This window comes from Lissotriton helveticus, chromosome 7, assembly GCF_964261635.1.
Source record: "Lissotriton helveticus chromosome 7, aLisHel1.1, whole genome shotgun sequence".
NCBI lineage: Eukaryota > Metazoa > Chordata > Amphibia > Caudata > Salamandridae > Lissotriton > Lissotriton helveticus.
Genome location: NC_136068.1, coordinates 1834665762 through 1834683741, shown reverse-complemented (window position 1 = coordinate 1834683741; position 17980 = coordinate 1834665762). Strand labels below are relative to the sequence as shown.

Below are 17980 nucleotides of genomic sequence, written 5' to 3'. Positions count from 1 at the left end.
GCTGGTAAGGCATCAGTGATACAGGAGCAGGCAGAGCTGGTAAGACATCAGTGATACAGGAGCAGGCAGAGCTGGTAAGGCATCAGTGATAATGGAGCAGGCAGAGCTGATAAGGCATCAGTGATACAGTAGCAGGTAGAGCTGGTAAGGCATCAGTGATACAGGAGCAGGCAGAGCTGATAAGGCATCAGTGATACAGTAGCAAGGAGGGCTGGTTAGGCATCAGTGATACAGGACAAAGGAGAACTAGAAAGGCATCCATAACACAGGAACAGGATATTTCCTTTATAGTGCTTTAGCTCTACAGTAGAGCTAATGTGCTATAAAATAAATAAAACAAAATAGTGGTATTTGCACAGTTATTTATGTAAATGTAAATGTCGGAATTTGTAAAGAGCACAGCTACCTCCACCGGAGTTGTCCCGGCGCTGTCCGTATACCGCTTAGGAACCCTTCCTGGCAAATGTCCACTCCTGGGCACCCCCCCAGGTGCAGCCAGGCATCCCAGCGCTTTTGGGGCCGTTGTGGGGACCAAGCAAGCTATTGCCCAGAGTTGCAGCGTGGGACCCATGATCAGAACAGGCACTGAGGCGAGAATATCCAGTCAGGGGAATTAATGAGCCGGAGACAGGCCGAGGCGGGAATCGAACCCTGGTCCCTGGCCAGAGCTCTGCATCAAGGTCTGCCTGCTCTAACCATTGAGCCACACTTCTCCACCCACCCATGTGATGTAAAACCCTCTGACACCCTGCATTGGGACAAGTAGTGCCAATACTCATCCCAATGCAGGTTGTCAGAGCGCTTTACTTCATATGTAGAGATTATACATTGTCAATAAATCATATGTGTATGCATCAATATAAAGGATGCGTTACATGAGACAGTGAGGGTTACAAGGTGTGGGAGACACATGCCCTTCCTACCTCACTGTGCTATATTAGAAGGATTACAATTTATGAACTGCAAGTGACAAAAGGATCTCTGTCTCAAAAGCAGTAATCCACTTACCCATTTACATAAAATAAGAATATGTCATCTGTGTGTCACATAATGTGCTTTGCAGGAGACATATTAACCCTCTATGCTACTTTGATTATAAAAACAGGATTAGGCAAAATACAGATCTCTCCAGAAAATATGTTATCTTCCAGAGTTATTTTACCGTTATTACTATTCCCTGAGATTTAGCTAGCATACAAAGATCTCTGCAGCAGGTGTCTTACCCCCATAAGATATTTTAAAATTGCAACCAATTATGCAGAACAGATTTACTGCCACATTTCTCCTTGTTGCCAATTTCTTTCTACCAGGGTTTAAAAAAATAAATGTATAAGTGGAGGCCCAGATTTTGTGTCTTGGTTGAGGCAATGTTTTGGCACAACCCCAATGCAAAATCTAATCTGCTAAATATTGTATTGTGCTCAAATGGACTCATGATAGACCCGCTAAACATATGTGAGGTCTTAAGATCTGATGTCACTTCCTATTAGGTCATGGGTTGTGAGACCACTTACTGTGATGCTACATGCAATGTCACACGCCGTGATGTCACTTACTTTGATGTCACTTGCAGTGATGTCACTTCCTGTGATGTCACGCTCAGTGATATCACACTCATTGTGCCTATCTTGGTGAGTCACCCACTTCTTTTTAGGACTTGAGGCCTGTGATAAGGCATCAGTGATACAAGACAAAACAGAGCTGGTAAGGCATCAGTGATACAGAAGCAGGCAGAGCCAACAGGTCACAGTGATACAGGAACAGGCAGAACTGGTAAGGCACCAGTGACAGAGGAGCAGGCAGAGCTGGGAAGGCATTAGTGATATAGGAGCAGGCAGAATCATCAGTACTACAGGAGCAGTCAGAGCCCGTATGACATTAGTTATTCAGGTAAATTTGAACCTGATAAAGCAATGTTGATAGAGGACCAGGGCCAGGTAGGACTAGCAAGATGCAAGTGATGTAAGACAAGGCCTGATTGAGAGCTGATATGGTATAGGTGCTACAGGACCAGGTAGAATTATAATGCGTTTCTGCAATTGGGTAGTGAGGTTTATATTGCGCAAATCTGATGGATAGATATTTTTTATATGATTAGATATCAGAAAGTTGCTCCAAGGAAATCCAAGACAGCCACCACCCTATGTTGCTAATTCGCAATTGCTGGCAATTGCTAAAGCCTATAGTCCTATCAGTATTCCTGAGCATTCACAGTGTCTGTTATATCTCAATAAAGTTTTCAATCATGTATTCAAAGAAAATTGTTCAAATAGAATCCGAATCCTGTCCGTTGTTTTTATTTTCGTATTCTTCAATTTCCAAACGAAGACTTGTTCACGACACAGGTCCAAGTTCACATAATACAGAGAGCTGTATTATGTGAACTTGGACCTGTGTCGTGAACAAGTCTTCGTTTGGAAATTGAAGAATACGAAAATAAAAACAACGGACAGGATTCGGATTCTATTTGAACAATTTTCTTTGAATACATGATTGAAAACTTTATTGAGATATAACAGACACTGTGAATGCTCAGGAATACTGATAGGACTATAGTCTTTAGCAATTGCCAGCAATTGCGAATTAGCAACATAGGGTGGTGGCTGTCTTGGATTTCCTTGGAGCAACTTTCTGATATCTAATCATATAAAAAAATATCTATCCATCAGATAGGAATATCAGGAATACTGATAGAACTATAGAATTATAATGCAGCAATGATACAGGAGTAGGTACATCTAGTAAGGCAATAATAGGTGATAACTAGAAAGAGTTAATACTTCATCAGTGATTTAGGGCCAGCGCTGGGAAAACATCAGCAATTGAGGATCAGGCAGAGCTGGTAAGGTATTCGTGATACAGGAGTAGGATCTATGTCTAGGTAGTGATAATAAGGCAACAATGAAAGTACCAAGAACAACTGGTAAATATAAAAGCAGGCTGAGATTAAACATGCTAAGTCCCTGCCAAATGTTGTGCTGGTCTATTAAACTGTGCCAAAGTAAAAGAAAACATTTGCCTCCTCCCCTTTAGATGGATTTGATAGCTGCTATCCCTGCACTGGGTATCACTTGCTAACTACTTGTTAGCATTCACACAGATTGAGCTGACAGCACTAAAGGTATAATAAAAATAAAATGTTGCTAACCCCCTTTTTAGGTATTCCCCTCCCTTTCCGATAGGGACAAAACGTGGCATACCAATAGAAAATGAATCCTTCCCGGCTTCTGCCACATTTTGTGCAGATTCTTTTCACAGTGCCCAACGTATTAGCAAATGAAGTCTTTCCTTGACCTCATTTTTAACCACTCCCCCCCCGCTTTATGGATATGCAAAATTCTGATAATATCAGTAGTCATATGTACGTACTAATGATCTGATTCAGGCTTTCTCAGAGGATACTCCATCTGTCAGGGAGGCATAGGACATGTATCTCTGCCAGTCATCAAATCTAAAGATGACGGCAGTCATCTGGTCATCTGTTTCTTGAATTGAACTGGTGCCACAGCAGTTCCCTTCCACATGCAAAACATCTGGTCGAAGGAAATCATTGTTTTCGACGGCTGTTCACCAAACTTTGAAACTGGGAATTTTTTCTGCTGGTGACAGACAGAAACAAGCATTGGAAATGCAATAGGTCTCGGATTTATTTGAGTTAGAGCTAATGGCATTGTAAATGGCAATGTCTTTTAGCCATGTGTTATGGAGTGTATGCATGTGGTGTGTAATGGAATTATGTGGTTTGGATTGGAATTGTTCACCCTGCACGCTCACACACTGTTCACACTGCACGCTCACACATTCACCACTCTGCACTCACCACTCTGCACTCACCACTCTGCACTCACCACTCTGCACTCACCACTCTGCACTCACTACTCTGCACTCACTACTCTGCACTCACCACTCACTACTCTGCACTCAAAACTCACTACTCTGCACTCACCACTCTGCACTCACCACTCTGCACTCACTACTCTGCACTCACTACTCTGCACTCACTACTCTGCACTCACTACTCTGCATTCACCACTCACTACTCTGCACTCACTACTCTGCACTCACCACTCTGCACTCACCACTCACTACTCTGCACTCACCACTCACTACTCTGCACTCACCACTCTGCACTCACCACTCTGCACTCACCACTCTGCACTCACCACTCTGCACTCACTACTCTGCACTCACTACTCTGCACTCACTACTCTGCACTCACTACTCTGCACTCACTACTCACTACTCTGCACGCACTACTCACTACTCTGCACTCACTACTCTGCACTCACTACTCTGCACTCACCACTCTGCACTCACCACTCACTACTCTGCACTCACCACTCACTACTCTGCACTCACCACTCTGCACTCACCACTCTGCACTCACCACTCTGCACTCACTACTCTGCACTCACTACTCTGCACTCACTACTCTGCACTCACTACTCTGCACTCACTACTCTGCACTCACTACTCACTACTCTGCACTTACAACTCTGCACTCACTACTCACTACTCTGCACTCACTACTCACTACTCTGGACTCACTACTCTGCACTCACTACTCTGCACTCACTACTCTGCACTCACTACTCACTACTCTGCACTCACTACTCTGCACTCACTACTCACTACTCTGCACTCACTACTCACTACTCTGCACTCACTATTCTGCACTCAATACTCACTACTCACCACTCACTACTCTGCACTCACTACTCTGCACTCACTACTCACTACTCTGCACTCACTACTCACTACTCTGCACTCACTACTCACTACTCTGCACTCACTACTCACTACTCTGCACTCACTACTCACTACTCTGCACTCACTACTCTGCACTCACTACTCTGCACGCACTCACTACTCACTACTCTGCATGCACTACTCACTACTCTGCACTCAGTACTCTGCACTCACTACTCTGCACTCACTACTCTGAACTCACTACTCAATACTCTGTACTCACTACTCTGCACTCACTACTCTGCACTCACTACTCTGCACTCACTACTCTGCACACACTACTCACTACTCTGCACTCACTACTCTGCACTCACTACTCTGCACTCACTACTCACTACTCTGCACTCACTACTCTGCACTCACTACTCTGCACTCACTACTCACTACTATGCACTCACTACTCACTACTCTGCACTCACTACTCTGCACTCGCTACTCACTACTCTGCACTCGCTCTCACTACTCTGCACTCACTACTCACTACTCTGCACTCACTACTCACTACTCTGCACTCACTACTCTGCACTCACTACTCTGCACTCACTCACTACTAACTACTCTGCACGCACTACTCTGCACGCACTACTCACTACTCTGCACTCACTACTCTGCACTCACTACTCTGCACTCACTACTCTGCACGCACTACTCACTACTTTGCACTCACTACTCACTACTCTGCACTCACTACTCTGCACTCACTACTCACTACTCTGCACTCTGCACTCACTACTCTGCACTCACTACTCTGCACTCACTACTCTGCACTCACTACTCACTACTCTGCACGCACTACTCACTACTCTGCATGCACTACTCACTACTCTGCACTCACTACTCTGCACTCACTACTCTGCACTCACTACTCACTACTCTGCACTCACTACTCACTACTCTGCACTCACTACTCTGCACTCACTACTCACTACTCTGCACTCACTACTCACTACTCTGCACTCACTACTCACTACTCTGCACTCACTACTCTGCACTCACTACTCTGCACTCACTACTCTGCACTCACTACTCACTACTCTGCACTCACCACTCTGCACTCACCACTCTGCACTCACTACTCACTACTCTGCACTCACTACTCTGCACTCACTACTCTGCACTCACTACTCACTAATCTGCACTCACTACTCTGCACTCACTACTCTGCACTCACTACTCACTACTCTGCACTCGCTACTCACTACTCTGCACTCACTACTCTGCACTCACTACTCTGCACTCACTACTCTGCACGCACTCACTACTCACTACTCTGCACTACTCACTACTCTGCACTCAGTACTCTGCACTCAGTACTCTGCACTCACTACTCTGCACTCACTACTCACTACTCTGCACTCACTACTCACTACTCTGCACTCACTACTCTGCACTCACTACTCTTCACTCACTACTCACTACTCTGCACTCACCACTCTGCACTCACCAATCTGCACTCACTACTCACTACTCTGCACTCACTACTCTGTACTCACCACTCTGTACTCACTACTCTGCACTCACTACTCTGCACTCACCACTCTGCACTCACCACTCACTACTCTGCACTCACTACTCTGCACTCACCACTCTGCACTCACCACTCACTACTCTGCACTCACTACTCACTACTCTGCACTCACTACTCTGCACTCACTACTCTGCACTCACCACTCTGCACTCACCACTCTGCACTCACCACTCTGCACTCACTACTCACTACTCTGCACTCACTACTCTGCACTCACTACTCTGCACTCACTACTCACTACTCTGCACTCACTACTCACTACTCTGCACTCACTACTCACTACTCTGCACTCACTACTCTGCACTCACTACTCACTACTCTGCACTCACTACTCACTACTCTGCACTCACTACTCTGCACTCACTACTCACTACTCTGCACTCACTACTCTGCACTCACTACTCTGCACTCACTACTCACTACTCTGCACTCACTACTCACTACTCTGCACTCACTACTCTGCACTCACTACTCACTACTCTGCACTCACTACTCTGCACTCACTACTCTGCACTCACTACTCACTACTCTGCACTCACTACTCTGCACTCACTACTCACTACTCTGCACTCACTACTCTGCACTCACTACTCTGCACTCACTACTCACTACTCTGCACTCACTACTCTGCACTCACTACTCTGCACTCACTACTCACTACTCTGCACTCACTACTCACTACTCTGCACTCACTACTCTGCACTCGCTACTCACTACTCTGCACTCGCCACTCACTACTCTGCACTCACTACTCACTACTCTGCACTCACTACTCACTACTCTGCACTCACTACTCTGCATTCACTACTCTGCACTCACTCACTACTCACTACTCTGCACGCACTACTCTGCACTCACTACTCTGCACTCACTACTCTGCACGCACTACTCACTACTTTGCACTCACTACTCACTACTCTGCACTCACTACTCACTACTCTGCACTCACTACTCTGCACTCACTACTCTGCACTCACTACTCACTACTCTGCACTCACTACTCACTACTCTGCACTCACTACTCTGCACTCACTACTCACTACTCTGCACTCACTACTCACTACTCTGCACTCACTACTCACTACTCTGCACTCACTACTCTGCACTCACTACTCTGCACTCACTACTCTGCACTCACTACTCACTACTCTGCACTCTGCACTCACTACTCTGCACTCACTACTCTGCACTCACTACTCTGCACTCACTACTCACTACTCTGCACGCACTACTCACTACTCTGCATGCACTACTCACTACTCTGCACTCACTACTCTGCACTCACTACTCTGCACTCACTACTCACTACTCTGCACTCACTACTCACTACTCTGCACTCACTACTCTGCACTCACTACTCACTACTCTGCACTCACTACTCACTACTCTGCACTCACTACTCACTACTCTGCACTCACTACTCTGCACTCACTACTCTGCACTCACTACTCTGCACTCACTACTCACTACTCTGCACTCACCACTCTGCACTCACCACTCTGCACTCACTACTCACTACTCTGCACTCACTACTCTGCACTCACTACTCTGCACTCACTACTCACTAATCTGCACTCACTACTCTGCACTCACTACTCTGCACTCACTACTCACTACTCTGCACTCGCTACTCACTACTCCGCACTCACTACTCTGCACTCACTACTCTGCACTCACTACTCTGCACGCACTCACTACTCACTATTCTGCATGCACTACTCACTACTCTGCACTCAGTACTCTGCACTCAGTACTCTGCACTCACTACTCTGCACTCACTACTCACTACTCTGCACTCACTACTCACTACTCTGCACTCACTACTCTGCACTCACTACTCTGCACTCACTACTCTTCACTCACTACTCACTACTCTGCACTCACCACTCTGCACTCACCAATCTGCACTCACTACTCACTACTCTGCACTCACTACTCTGCACTCACCACTCTGTACTCACTACTCTGCACTCACTACTCTGCACTCACCACTCTGCACTCACCACTCACTACTCTGCACTCACTACTCTGCACTCACCACTCTGCACTCACCACTCACTACTCTGCACTCACTACTCACTACTCTGCACTCACTACTCACTACTCTGCACTCACTACTCTGCACTCACCACTCTGCACTCACCACTCTGCACTCACCACTCTGCACTCACTACTCACTACTCTGCACTCACTACTCTGCACTCACTACTCTGCACTCACTACTCACTACTCTGCACTCACTACTCACTACTCTGCACTCACTACTCACTACTCTGCACTCACTACTCTGCACTCACTACTCACTACTCTGCACTCACTACTCACTACTCTGCACTCACTACTCTGCACTCACTACTCACTACTCTGCACTCACTACTCTGCACTCACTACTCACTACTCTGCACTCACTACTCACTACTCTGCACTCACTACTCACTACTCTGCACTCAATACTCTGCACTCACTACTCTGCACTCACTACTCTGCACTCACTACTCACTACTCTGCACTCACTACTCACTACTCTGCACTCGCTACTTACTACTCTGCACTCGCTACTCACTACTCTGCACTCACTGCTCACTACTGTGCACTCACTACTGTGCACTCACTACTCTGCACTCACTACTCTGCACTCACTACTCTGCACTCACTACTCTGCATGCACTCAATACTCACTACTCTGCACGCACTACTCACTACTCTGCACTCACTACTCTGCACTCACTACTCTGCACTTACTACTCACTACTCTGCACTCACTACTCTGCACTCACTACTCACTAATCTGCACTCACTACTCACTACTCTGCACTCACTACTCTGCACTCACTACTCTGCACTCACTACTCACTACTCTGCACTCACTACTCTGCACTCACTACTCTGCACTCACTACTCACTACTCTGCACTCACTACTCACTACTCTGCACTCACTACTCTGCACTCACTACTCTGCACTCACTACTCTGCACTCTGCACTCACCACTCTGCACTCACTTCTCTGCACTCACTACTCTGCACTCACTACTCTGCACTCACTACTCACTACTCTGCATTCACTACTCAATACTCTGCACTCACTACTCTGCATTCACTACTCTGCACTCACTACTCTGCACTCACTACACTGCACTCACTACTCTGCACTCACTACTCACTACTCTGCACTCACTACTCTACACTCACTACTCTGCACTCACTACTCACTACTCTGCACTCTCTACTCACTACTCTGCACTCACTACTCACTACTCTGCACTCACTACTCTGCACTCACTACTCACTACTCTGCACTCACTACTCACTACTCTGCACTCACTACTCACTACTCTGCACTTACTACTCAATACTCTGCACTCACTACTCTACACTCACTACTCTGCACTCACTACTCACTACTCTGCACTCACTACTCTGCACTCACTACTCTGCACTCACTACTCTGCACTCACTACTCACTACTCTGCACTCACTACACTGACTACTCTGCACTCACTACTCACTACTCTGCACTCACTACTCACTACTCTGCACTCACTACTCTGCACTCACTACTCACTACTCTGCACTCACTACTCACTACTCTGCACTCACTACTCACTACTCTGCACTCACTACTCACTAATCTGCACTCACTACTCTGCACTCACTACTCTGCACTCACTACTCTGCACTCACTACTCTGCACACACTCACTACTCACTACTCTGCACGCACTACTCACTACTCTGCACGCACTACTCACTACTCTGCACTCACTACTCTGCACTCACTACTCTGCACTCACTACTCTGCACTCACTACTCACTACTTTGCACTCACTACTCACTACTCTGCACTCACTACTTTGCACTCACTACTCACTACTCTGCACTCTGCACTCACTACTCTGCACTCACTACTCTGCACTCACTACTCTGCACTCACTACTCACTACTCTGCACGCACTACTCACTACTCTGCACGCACTACTCACTACTCTGCACTCACTACTCTGCACTCACTACTCACTACTCTGCACTCACTACTCTGCACTCACTACTCTGCACTCACTACTCTGCACTCACTACTCACTACTCTGCACTCACCACTCTGCACTCACCACTCCGCACTCACTACTCACTACTCTGCACTCACTACTCTGCACTCACTACTCTGCACTCACTACTCTGCACTCACTACTCACTACTCTGCACTCACTACTCTGCACTCACTACTCTGCACTCACCACTCTGCACTCACCACTCCGCACTCACTACTCACTACTCTGCACTCACTACTCTGCACTCACTACTCTGCACTCACTACTCACTACTCTGCACTCACTACTCTGCACTCACTACTCTGCACTCACTACTCACTACTCTGCACTCACCACTCTGCACTCACCACTCCGCACTCACTACTCACTACTCTGCACTCACTACTCTGCACTCACTACTCACTACTCTGCACTCACTACTCTGTACTCACTACTCTGCACTCACTACTCACTACTCTGCACTCGCTACTCACTACTCTGCACTCACTACTCTGCACTCACTACTCACTACTCTGCACTCACTACTCTGCACTCACTACTCTGCACTCACTACTCTGCACGCACTCACTACTCACTACTCTGCACGCACTACTCACTACTCTGCACTCACTACTCTGCACTCACTACTCTGCACTCACTACTCACTACTCTGCACTCACTACTATGCACTCACTACTCTGCACTCACTACTCTGCACTCACTACTCACTACTCTGCACTCACCACTCTGCACTCACCACTCTGCACTCACTACTCACTACTCTGCACTCACTACTCTGCACTCACCACTCCGCACTCACTACTCTGCACTCACTACTCTGCACTCACCACTCTGCACTCACCACTCTGCACTCACCACTCTGCACTCACCACTCACTATTCTGCACTCACCACTCTGCACTCACCACTCACTACTCTGCACTCACTACTCTGCACTCACTACTCACTACTCTGCACTCACTACTCACTACTCTGCACTCACTACTCTGCACTCACCACTCTGCACTCACCACTCTGCACTCACCACTCACTACTCTGCACTCACTACTCTGCACTCACTACTCACTACTCTGCAGTCACTACCCACTACTCTACACTCACCACTCTGCACTCACCACTCTGCACTCACCACTCTGCACTCACCACTCTGCACTCACTACTCACTACTCTGCACTCACCACTCTGCACTCATCACTCTGCACTCACTACTCTGCACTCACCACTCTGCACTCGCTACTCTGCACTCACCACTCTGCACTCACCACTCACTACTCTGCACTCACTACTCTGCACTCACTACTCTGCACTCACTACTCACTACTCTGCACTCACTACTCACTACTCTGCACGCACTACTCACTACTCTGCACTCACTACTCTGCACTCACTACTCACTACTCTGCACTCACTACTCACTACTCTGCACTCACTACTCTGCACTCACTACTCTGCACTCACTACTCACTACTCTGCACTCACCACTCTGCACTCACCACTCCGCACTCACTACTCACTACTCTGCACTCACTACTCTGCACTCACTACTCTGCACTCACTACTCTGCACTCACTACTCTGCACTCACTACTCACTACTCTGCACTCACTACTCTGCACTCACTACTCTGCACTCACCACTCTGCACTCACCACTCCGCACTCACTACTCACTACTCTGCACTCACTACTCTGCACTCACTACTCTGCACTCACTACTCACTACTCTGCACTCACTACTCTGCACTCACTACTCTGCACTCACTACTCACTACTCTGCACTCACCACTCTGCACTCACCACTCCGCACTCACTACTCTGCACTCACTACTCTGCACTCACTACTCACTACTCTGCACTCACTACTCTGCACTCACTACTCTGCACTCACTACTCACTACTCTGCACTCACCACTCTGCACTCACCACTCCGCACTCACTACTCACTACTCTGCACTCACTACTCTGCACTCACTACTCACTACTCTGCACTCACTACTCTGCACTCACTACTCACTACTCTGCACGCACTACTCACTACTCTGCACGCACTACTCACTACTCTGCACTCACTACTCTGCACTCACTACTCACTACTCTGCACTCACTACTCACTACTCTGCACTCACTACTCTGCACTCACTACTCTGCACTCACTACTCACTACTCTGCACTCACCACTCTGCACTCACCACTCCGCACTCACTACTCACTACTCTGCACTCACTACTCTGCACTCACTACTCTGCACTCACTACTCTGCACTCACTACTCACTACTCTGCACTCACTACTCTGCACTCACTACTCTGCACTCACCACTCTGCACTCACCACTCCGCACTCACTACTCACTACTCTGCACTCACTACTCTGCACTCACTACTCTGCACTCACTACTCACTACTCTGCACTCACTACTCTGCACTCACTACTCTGCACTCACTACTCACTACTCTGCACTCACCACTCTGCACTCACCACTCCGCACTCACTACTCACTACTCTGCACTCACTACTCTGCACTCACTACTCACTACTCTGCACTCACTACTCTGTACTCACTACTCTGCACTCACTACTCACTACTCTGCACTCGCTACTCACTACTCTGCACTCACTACTCTGCACTCACTACTCACTACTCTGCACTCACTACTCTGCACTCACTACTCTGCACTCACTACTCTGCACGCACTCACTACTCACTACTCTGCACGCACTACTCACTACTCTGCACTCACTACTCTGCACTCACTACTCTGCACTCACTACTCACTACTCTGCACTCACTACTATGCACTCACTACTCTGCACTCACTACTCTGCACTCACTACTCACTACTCTTCACTCACCACTCTGCACTCACCACTCTGCACTCACTACTCACTACTCTGCACTCACTACTCTGCACTCACCACTCCGCACTCACTACTCTGCACTCACTACTCTGCACTCACCACTCTGCACTCACCACTCTGCACTCACCACTCTGCACTCACCACTCACTATTCTGCACTCACCACTCTGCACTCACCACTCACTACTCTGCACTCACTACTCTGCACTCACTACTCACTACTCTGCACTCACTACTCACTACTCTGCACTCACTACTCTGCACTCACCACTCTGCACTCACCACTCTGCACTCACCACTCACTACTCTGCACTCACTACTCTGCACTCACTACTCACTACTCTGCAGTCACTACCCACTACTCTACACTCACCACTCTGCACTCACCACTCTGCACTCACCACTCTGCACTCACCACTCTGCACTCACTACTCACTACTCTGCACTCACCACTCTGCACTCATCACTCTGCACTCACTACTCTGCACTCACCACTCTGCACTCGCTACTCTGCACTCACCACTCTGCACTCACCACTCACTACTCTGCACTCACTACTCTGCACTCACTACTCTGCACTCACTACTCACTACTCTGCACTCACTACTCACTACTCTGCACGCACTACTCACTACTCTGCACTCACTACTCTGCACTCACTACTCACTACTCTGCACTCACTACTCACTACTCTGCACTCACTACTCTGCACTCACTACTCTGCACTCACTACTCACTACTCTGCACTCACCACTCTGCACTCACCACTCCGCACTCACTACTCACTACTCTGCACTCACTACTCTGCACTCACTACTCTGCACTCACTACTCTGCACTCACTACTCACTACTCTGCACTCACTACTCTGCACTCACTACTCTGCACTCACCACTCTGCACTCACCACTCCGCACTCACTACTCACTACTCTGCACTCACTACTCTGCACTCACTACTCTGCACTCACTACTCACTACTCTGCACTCACTACTCTGCACTCACTACTCTGCACTCACTACTCACTACTCTGCACTCACCACTCTGCACTCACCACTCCGCACTCACTACTCACTACTCTGCACTCACTACTCTGCACTCACTACTCACTACTCTGCACTCACTACTCTGTACTCACTACTCTGCACTCACTACTCACTACTCTGCACTCGCTACTCACTACTCTGCACTCACTACTCTGCACTCACTACTCACTACTCTGCACTCACTACTCTGCACTCACTACTCTGCACTCACTACTCTGCACGCACTCACTACTCACTACTCTGCACGCACTACTCACTACTCTGCACTCACTACTCTGCACTCACTACTCTGCACTCACTACTCACTACTCTGCACTCACTACTATGCACTCACTACTCTGCACTCACTACTCTGCACTCACTACTCACTACTCTGCACTCACCACTCTGCACTCACCACTCTGCACTCACTACTCACTACTCTGCACTCACTACGCTGCACTCACCACTCCGCACTCACTACTCTGCACTCACTACTCTGCACTCACCACTCTGCACTCACCACTCTGCACTCACCACTCTGCACTCACCACTCACTACTCTGCACTCACCACTCTGCACTCACCACTCACTACTCTGCACTCACTACTCTGCACTCACTACTCACTACTCTGCACTCACTACTCACTACTCTGCACTCACTACTCTGCACTCACCACTCTGCACTCACCACTCTGCACTCACCACTCACTACTCTGCACTCACTACTCTGCACTCACTACTCACTACTCTGCAGTCACTACCCACTACTCTACACTCACCACTCTGCACTCACCACTCTGCACTCACCACTCTGCACTCACCACTCTGCACTCACTACTCACTACTCTGCACTCACCACTCTGCACTCATCACTCTGCACTCACTACTCTGCACTCACCACTCTGCACTCGCTACTCTGCACTCACCACTCTGCACTCACCACTCACTACTCTGCACTCACTACTCTGCACTCACTACTCTGCACTCACTACTCACTACTCTGCACTCACTACTCTGCACTCACTACTCTGCACTCACTACTCTGCACTCTGCACTCACCACTCTGCACTCACCACTCTGCACTCACCACTCTGCACTCACCACTCTGCACTCACCACTCACTACTCACCACTCACTACTCACCACTCTGCACTCACTACTCACTACTCTGAAAGCAGGCAAGGCTACTGATTAATTTTACACTGGTCACGGTTAACATTCTTTTCTAGAAGAGAATAGACACGTTTATCTTGCGCGCCTTGGTGTCCAATAAAAAATAGGTGATCAGTAACGTGCACGCTCAGAGAGCAGACTGTACTGAATGTTCTGTGTACATTAGCAGAATCCTTCAAAGCACATCTGACATCATTCTTTGCTCCCGCCATTCCGGTACTTTACACTGCAAACACTCCCGCAAGTCCATGCAATAAGAGGACATAACATTCTGAACAAGCACCTACCTCTCAGTGCCTTCACTGCGTTGCAAAAACTTCTCGATGCCGGCCAGGAAGAGAGCAGTGATCGGCGTGCGGCGGGGACGCTGGCGCCGTGAGCGTGCGCGCGACTGAATCCGCGCGTGGCCAGCACTTGTCGCACCTCTCCCATTGAGAATGCCGGGCGCGTGCCCAGCTCTTGTCTCCTTTTGTCGGCTTTGGAGACTGAAACGATTGCAATATATCTCTGCCGAGAACGCGCGTCGCGCGTCTCTAGGCCGAGACCTAAAAAGGACTTTACACCATCCACCCTATATAAGACAGGTGATGTAACGTCCTTCTCCTGACTGCCAAACGACCATTGGACCATCAGAGGAAGCTTTTTATCAACGGAGCCAATGGTGTTCTGTTCACAGAAAGCTTAGGTCCTGCCCTTCTCCAAATAAGAGTGGCAGACCAGGAGCTTGGCAGATAGGATACTCCTTTATGTCTGCAACAGAGTGCCCAGGCTGCCAAACTCCAAATCAGGCTCCAAGTGGCTGATAAATGGATTATTGTCAAATGGTGCCAAAGTTATAAGAAAATTGACAAACTCACTAATAGCTTTTCAAATAACAAGATATAAAAATTGTTTAATCTTTTTAAGCCCACAGTGCACTTTTTCCTCCACATGTCTATTGTTCCAAAACTCATGAACGGATTTAGAGCAAATCTAAAAAAGCAAACTTTCTGAGTAAATGTAATCCTTTATGTCAATTTGGTATGAAACCTTTCAGCAGTTTTTGCTTTATCTTTAAAACATTTCTATGTATGCTAAAATAGAAAATGAAAATAACATTTCACTGCCCCCCTTAACTTTTTTACTATGGACGAATCTTCATGAAACTTGGCATCAGCTCACTGTGTAAGTGATTTTCTAAGTTTCGTGCAAATCCATATACATGTTCTATGCTATGGGCAAAACAAAATATGCATTTTTAATAAAACACTTTCTCAAATATAACTGCACAGGGGCTACTACCCTCAATTGAAAGCCTTTGGCATTGGCTTTCCCTGTGATAGTCGATGTAAGAAAGTGGGTTATTATTTGGGAAGGATGTGAGTCCATCTCAAGCAATAGGTTTACAACCTTTCATCTACTGGGAACCAAGTACCACGAAGTAGCGCTTGACTCTCCAGGGTAGCAAATTAGAACTTTTCAAGGCCTACTCAGGTTAAGTGGTGTGGTCTAGCATCCCAGACTGCAGGTGAGCAACAAACAACACCCAGTAAATCATTGTCCAGCCAGTGCTTTTACTTATACTAGGAAACGAATGACCATGAACATAGTGCTTAAAACTACATATTCATGTACAAACATTTACAAGTAGGAAAGTGGAAGACCCTGTGATGACACTTTCCTAACAGTCCACCCTCCTGGAAAGTGCTGAACCCTAAGACCATTCTACACCCCATATATACTAGACTCAGAAGCCTGTCAGTCTCCTGGAGAGGCGGAGCCGAGCATGGACGATCTAGCTGCCAAGTCGACCCCTCATGTGCCTAGCGATCCCAGGGGAAAGGCTGATCTTATTCCCATAAAAGTGGTAAACAATTCTGTAAATAAGGAGCCTAAACCCAAGGAGAAGGATAAAGCCAAAACTAGTAATCATAATTTGGTAACACCTATCCCTCATACAGCGCCAGGCATCCCATGCTGGGTTGATAATATGGTCACGGACCTTAAGCATGATCTTGAAGCTACAATAGCGGCCCTTATTAAACCCTTGATTTCTAAACTTGATAGGTTAACATCGCTCATTAATACCAAATGGCCCAATAAAATTAATGAGCTTGGGCCTGTTCAGCAACAGGGGTATAGAGAACCGCCATCTAATTCCCAACAGCCAGCCAGGGTCACTAAGCCCATAACTGATAAAGCGAAAATCCTTTCACCTCCCAAGGACCAAGCTGCATCATACTCTCCCCACCTAGGGATTAATCCTGCTCAACCGCCACTTATTTCCAATGCAAAAGCGGTGAGCAACTCTTCATCTGTGCAGCAACTAGCCGCTGGTACTAAATCTAACACCTCCCAAACTACGGTTTCCAATAGTAAACCCACGAATACTCTAGCCTCTGACCCCACAAACAACTCTGATGCCCCTAAACCAAGGCAGCCTCGTTTCAAGTCTATTAACCTGCCACCAGAAGTTTCTCCTTTTGTGGTTGTGTTAACTGCTGTCCCCCCTTTGAAGGAAGGAGCTAAAGAGACTTATGTGGAGTTGAGAAATAAATGTGCTCAGTGGCTCCAAATTCATAAACCCTTGCCTAGTAGTATGAGTGGGGAGATTCTAACTGTACGGA

The 17980-nt window shown here is 47.6% G+C and overlaps 1 protein-coding gene across 1 annotated transcript in view; it reads left to right on the top strand.

Annotated features, from left to right (window-relative positions):
* LOC144769733 (killer cell lectin-like receptor subfamily B member 1A) overlaps positions 1 to 17980 on the top strand; it is a 69805-nt gene that overhangs the window by 37142 nt on the left and 14683 nt on the right. The gene's annotated exons all lie outside the window — the stretch shown is intronic.